Source organism: Apodemus sylvaticus, chromosome 8, assembly GCF_947179515.1.
Source record: "Apodemus sylvaticus chromosome 8, mApoSyl1.1, whole genome shotgun sequence".
NCBI lineage: Eukaryota > Metazoa > Chordata > Mammalia > Rodentia > Muridae > Apodemus > Apodemus sylvaticus.
Window position 1 is genome coordinate 68,371,366 of NC_067479.1, and position 6,636 is coordinate 68,378,001.

A 6,636-nucleotide genomic window follows, 5' to 3' on the forward strand; every position below is an offset into this window, starting at 1 on the left:
ACACACGGTATGTACTCACTGATAAGTGGATATTAGCCCCAAAACAAGATACAAATCACAGACCACATGAATCTGAAGAAGGAAGAGCAAAGTGTGGGTGCTTTGTTTTTTTTTTCTGAGAAAGGGAGCAAAATACTCATGGGAGCAATTATGGAGAAAAAGTGTGGGGAAGAGACTGAAGGAAAGGCCATCCAGAGACTGTCCTACCTAGAGATTCATCCTATAAACAGTTCTCCAACCCCAACACTATTGTGGATGCCAAGAAGTGCTTGCTAAAAGGAGCCTGTTATGGCTGTCTCTTGAGGGGCCCTGCCAGAGCCTTGCAGATACAGAGGCAGATGCTAGCAGCCAACCATTGGACTGAGTGCAGGGTCCCCAATGGAAGAGTTGGAGGGAGGACTGTAGGAGCTGAAGGGGTTTGCAGCCTCATGGGAAGAAGAATGATGTCAGCCAACCAGACCCTCCAGGGCTCCCAGAGACTAAGTTATCAACCAAGGGGTACACATGGTTCTAGCTGCATTTGTGGTGGAGCAATGCCTTGTCAGGCATCAGTGAGAGGAGAGGTCCTTGGTTCTATGAAGGCCCCATAGATGCCCCAGTGTGGGGAAATCGAGGGGGTGTAGGTGTGAGTATGTTGGGCAGAGGGGCATCTTCTTGGAGGTAGGGGGAGGGAGGATGGGTTGGGTGTTTTCTTGGAGGGGGGAAACCAGAAAGGGTATAACATTTGAAATGTAAATAAGAATATGTTCAATAAAAAAATAATGGTGTGAAAGATACAGAGGTATCTGCATCAACTTTTGACCTTAGTGTCCCTTAATAACAAGATATTGTGAGCACTTGAGATTAGACTGTGGAACTGAGAACAGAAATGAACTACTCTGGTGTCTTGCAGTTTCCATCCTAGGTTGCCCAAGGAGATAAAGCTGTGCAGACTGAAACAAACAGTTCACTCAGGCAGTGGGCAGCAAGGCATTCCTTCTTGCAATCTAGATCCACTTGAAGAACAAGAAGAGCTTTGACCTCCTGTGAGATAGATGGATTAATCACGTGAGGTGTTTTGGTCCAACTTTGCTAACGAGTACAATTACTGTCCTCAGAATACTGACCTTCCAGAAGTGGCTTCAGGACATTCCAGTTTCCTGTTACCTGGGAAGGCGGGCTGGCACTCAGTCGGATGCTTTGTCCCCAAAGCTCCTGGAAACTCTCCCAGTGATAAGGTTTTCCTTCACTGCTCTCTCAAGTGACCCATTTTTAAGCTTGCAATTTAGTGAATTTTAAATTAAAACATAACTGGAAATACAAGATGAACTTGTCAGCTCGGTATTTGTTTGCTTTGAATCCCTTCTCCTTGGGTGAGGGGGCGGGAAGGGGCAGCATATATCCAAGTCCTTGTGAAGTTAAAATGGCAGGAGGTGTTTTAGAATAAAACCATCCTTACACAATTCCCTCCCTCATCCTTCTCCATGTCACATGACTGTGCAGTGAACTTGGTTCAAGCCAATAGGTAATCCACAGGCTGTGCTCCAGACAGTTAAGTGGCCTTAACATAAACTTTGCAAGCAGGAGGGAACATGCTAGATAAGAACATCATTTATCTTTTGCTCACTTGCTGTGTGCCCTACCAATTGTCTGGTGAGGACCCTTGGGAGGTGGGAGACTTGGCTTGTCCTAGACCATCCATGAACAGATTTTCTTCTCTTTGGCACAGAGTGATTATTTACTGGACACACATTCCGACGCTTTGACAGATGGGTGAGCTGGACTTCACCTGAACTGAGCTGAAGACATCAAGAATTGGACAGGTCTTTTTTCTGTCGAGTGGTGTCAGTGCTTTAGAGTAACCATCAAGCTGACTCCATGTTCTTCAAGGGGAGGGGCCATCCTTGAGTTCACAGACAGAGTAACAAAGGTTTGCTTATGGTTTGGTGGCCTCTGCTAGCAAAGAGGTTTTGTGTGCCCAGCTACTGTGGGTTCCCGTCCTCCTTGTCCATTTACTATGGCTGTCCTCCACCCTGACAGGGTCTGAAGCCTTTTATCTTCCGATTTGAACATCACTTTGAAGCCTCTGTAAGGACTATGTTACAAGTTTAGTGATAGACAAACTCAAATAGTTGAACAAGGAGTGAGAGAGGATGGAGAAAGATACAGATAGACCTGCTAATGGGAAAGTGGAAAAAAAATAATCTAATCATCCCCGAGTTAGAGAAAAACATCCTTTGTTCCCCATCTCACTGAAAAAATCCCAGGTATGCAGGGTCGTGGCCTCAAGCTTCATCTGGCTCCGCAGCTGGGTTATGATTTGCAATAAAGCAAACCTTTCAAAGGCGTTCAACTTCATCAGGTTCTTCTGCTGCCCAGAGGAGGCTAGCCTGCAGCGCATGGGCCCTGGCAACACTCCTCTGGGGGAGCACACTGCTCCTAGTCAGCAGTGACATTTTATTTTACTTCAACTGTCCTCATCTAGAGACCAGAAGAATAACCAAGATGGTGCTTCTGTGAATTTTCTTTCTTTCTTTCTTTGTTTCTTTGTTTCTTTGTTTCTTTCTTTGTTTCTTTCTTTCTTTCTTTCTTTCTTTCTTTCTTTCTTTCTTTCTTTCTTTCTTTCTTTCTTTCTTTCTTTCTTTCTTTCTTTCTTTGTTTTTTAAGTCAAGACAGGGTTTCTCTGTATAGCACTGGCTGTCCTGGAACTCACTCTGTAGATGATGCTGGCCTTAAACTCAGAAATCTACCTGCCTCTGCCTCCCAAGTGCTGGGATTAAAGGTATGCACCACCACTACCTGGCTGAATTTGCTTTCTTTAGATTTAAGTGTAATATCAAAAAGAAGTTCATTTAGTTCTGATGCTAAGCAACTTTAGATCTTCCACAACGTTGATGAGGAGACCATTGAGATTGAATCCAGGGCTCACGTTAGGCAAGTGGTAGACTTTTTATCCACGTTGCCTACCCTTCTGATTTCATTTAGAGACAGGGTCTTCTCAAGTTGCCAAGACTAATCTCGGGATTGTGTCCTTCCTAGTTTAGAGACCTGAATATCTAGGGTAACACATCATACACCAGCTATTTAATAACTCTTCTCCATGGAAAATCACAGCCTGTCTTGATGGAATTAATGTTCTTCACTGTTACTGTGGGTCTTGCATCTTACTTGCAGGCATTGCATGTTTATTACAGACAGCATAAAACGGTGCATAGTCTCAGCTATACTCACATAACAGCTTAAATTTTATTTTTTCTGGTGCTGAGGCATGAACCCAGAGGTGTGCACATACTGGGCACACCTTGTGTTCTGAGCTGCATCACCAGCCTAAAAGTACTTTAGTAGGGAGTACTACTATTTAGCAGTTTTTCCCTATGTGCCTCCAATTGTCCATACCTGAAGAGATATAGGACATGAGTTTTCTTGGCTAAATATACTCTCAGAATTCTTTCTGTTTTGATCACCCCCTTCTGATCTGTCTTGTGTGGGCCTCTGAAAACCATACCAAATGCAAATATTTCCATTTATGCACATTTATTTTACTTCCATACCCATTTCCCTTTATACAGGTCTGATTACTTACAGACCCATCCCATGGATAAGCACCAATCCATGACACTTTCAATACTACACTGTTATGCTTGCAGATAGGAGTCTAGCGTGGCTGTCCCCTGAGAGGCTCCACCCAGCAGTTGACTCAGACAGCTACAGAAACCAACAGCCAAACAGTGGATGGAAATTGAGAATTCTTATGGAAGAATAGGAAGAAGAATTGGGCGCCAAAGGGGATAGAATCTTTATAGGAAGACCCATCGAGTCAACTAACCCGGGCCCTTGTGGCTCTCATAGTCTGAATCACCAACCAAAGAACATACATGGGCTTAACCTAAGCCTCCCCACATGTATGTTGCAGATGTGAAGCTTGGCCTTCATGTGGGTCCTGAACAACTGGATCATGGGCTACCCCAAAAGCTGTTGCCTGCATGTGGGATATGTTGTAGCTGGACTGCCTTGTCTGGACTCAGTGGGAGACAGAGAACCTAGCCTTGCAAAGATTTGAAGTGCCATGGTGAGGGGATACCCAGGGGTCCCACCTGCTTAGAGGAGAAGGGAAGGGAAGATGGGGGAAGAGTTGTGGGAGGGCATGATCAGGAGGGAGCCAGAAAGCAGGATGTAAAGTAAATAACTAAAAAAATATTAATGATACAATTAAATTTAAAGAAATGTTACAGGGGAGAAAGATATTGCCCAGCAGTTAAGGGCACTGGATACTCTTGCAGAGGACTTAGATTTGGTTTCTAGCATCCCCAAGGGGGCTTACGATATCTATCTATACCTCTAAGTTTCAGAGGATCCAGTGCCCTCTTCTAACCTCTGTAGGCACCAGGCAAACATGTGGCACATATACATACAGGTAGACAAAATAATTTTGTATACAACATAAATAATTATGTTCTTGTATATCTATGAAAATTTAATTATCTTTTGAGGACACAACTTATTCATTAACCATTTTTGAGCACCATGGTTGTAAAGGAAAGGTACAGAGTTAACTTTAAGAATTAATTCATATTGCAGTTGGCTCTGAAAATCATAAAATGCTGTACTTTATTAAGATCATTGTGTTTGCCTTACAGAAACTTTGTAATTTTATGAGGTCCCATTTGTCAATTCTTGATCTTAGAGCATAAGCTATTGGTGTTCTGTTCAGGAACATTTCCCCTGTGCCCATGTCCTCAAGGGTCTTCCCCAGTTTCTTTTCTATTAGTTTCAGTGTGTCTGGTTTTATGTGGAGGTCCTTGATCCACTTGGAGTTGAGCTTAGTACAAGGAGATAAGAATGGATCAATTCGCATTCTCCTGCATGCTGACCTCCAGTTGAGCCAGCACCATTTGTTGAAAAGGCTATCTTTTTTCCACTGGATGGTTTCAGCTGATTGGTCAAAGATCAAGTGATCATAGGTGTGTGGGTTCATTTCTGGGTCTTCAATCCTATTCCATTGATTTACCTGCCTGTCACTGTACCAATACCATGCTGTTTTTGAGACTATTGCTCTGTAGTACTGCTTGAGGTCTGGGATACTGATTCCCCCTGAAGTTCTTTTGCTGTTGAGAATAGTTAAATTTTCTGTAAGGCAAAGGACACTGCCAAAAGGACAAAATGGCAACCAACAAATTGGGAAAAGATCTTCATCAACCCTACATCTGACAGAGGGCTAATATCCAATATATACAAAGAACTCAAGAAGTTAGACTCCAGAGAGCCAAATAGTCCTATTAAAAATATGGTACTGAGCTAAACAAAGATTTTTCACCTGAAGAACTTCGAATGGCTGAGAAGCACCTTAAGAAATGTTCAGCATCATTAATGATTAGGGAAATGCACATCAAAATAACCCTGAGATTTTACCTCACACCAGTCAGAATGGCTAAAATTAAAAACTCAGGAGACAGCAGGTGTTGGTGAGGATGTGGAGAAAGAGGAACACTCCTCCACTTCTGGTGGGAATGCAAGTTGATACAACCACTCTGGAAATCAGTCTGGTGGTTCCTCAGAAAACTGGGCATGACACTTCCGGAGGACCCTTCTAAACTACTCCTGGGCATATACCCAGAGGATTCCCCAGCATTCAATAAGGACACATACTCCACTATGTTCATAGCAGCCTTATTTGTAATAGCCAGAAGCTGGAAAGAACCCAGATGTCCCTCAATGGAGGAATGGATACAGAAAATGTGGTATATTTACACAATGGAATACTACTCAGCAATTAAAAACAATGAATTCATGAAATTCTTAGGCAAATGGTTGGAACTGGAAATTATCATCCAATCACAAAAGAACACACATGGAATGCAGTCACTGATAAGTGGATATTAGCCAAGAAGCTCTGAATACCCAAGACACAATTCACATATCAAATGATTCCCAAGAAGAAGGAAGGTGAGGTCCCTGGTCCTGGAAAGACTTGACCCAGAATTGTAGGGGAGTACCAGGAGAGAGAAGTAGGAGGAGGTTGATTGGAGAATGGGCGCAGGAAAGAGGTCTTATGGGACTTATAGGGAGGGGGGGACTGGGAATGGGAAAATCATTTGGAATGTAATCAAAGAATATAGAAAATAAAAAGTAAATAAAAATAAAAAGAAGGAAAAAAAGAATAAACCACTTGTCTACATAGAAATAAAAGATCATTGCGTTTAAATATGAAGTTGTTATTGGATGTTACGGTAGCATAAAAAGGGATGGGATGGGGAGGCCTTAGTTTGAAGGTTATCAACTATAGGTAACAAGTGCCAGAAGGTGGGTCACCTCAAGGTGATTCAGTTGAGTCAGTGCATTATTCAAATTATTTAAGTATTTGCTTTGAAATCTGCAAATTCTTTTTTTAATGATAAAATTATACTAGATGTAAGGAAATGATGAGCATGACTTAATCTCCCTGTTTGACCTGACGGCATGATTTCTTCCATATGGTATTTCCCCTGTTTTCTCTTGTTGAATTATTAAAGCAGCAGCAGCAACAATAAACAAAAAGTCTAGTCCTGTCATACACCCAGCCAAAATTTTTGCAACATTTCTTACTCTTAAGTTGAAAACGAAATCCCTTTGCATCCTTTAATACCCAATTTAATTCAAATTTCCTAAAATTGAAGATGG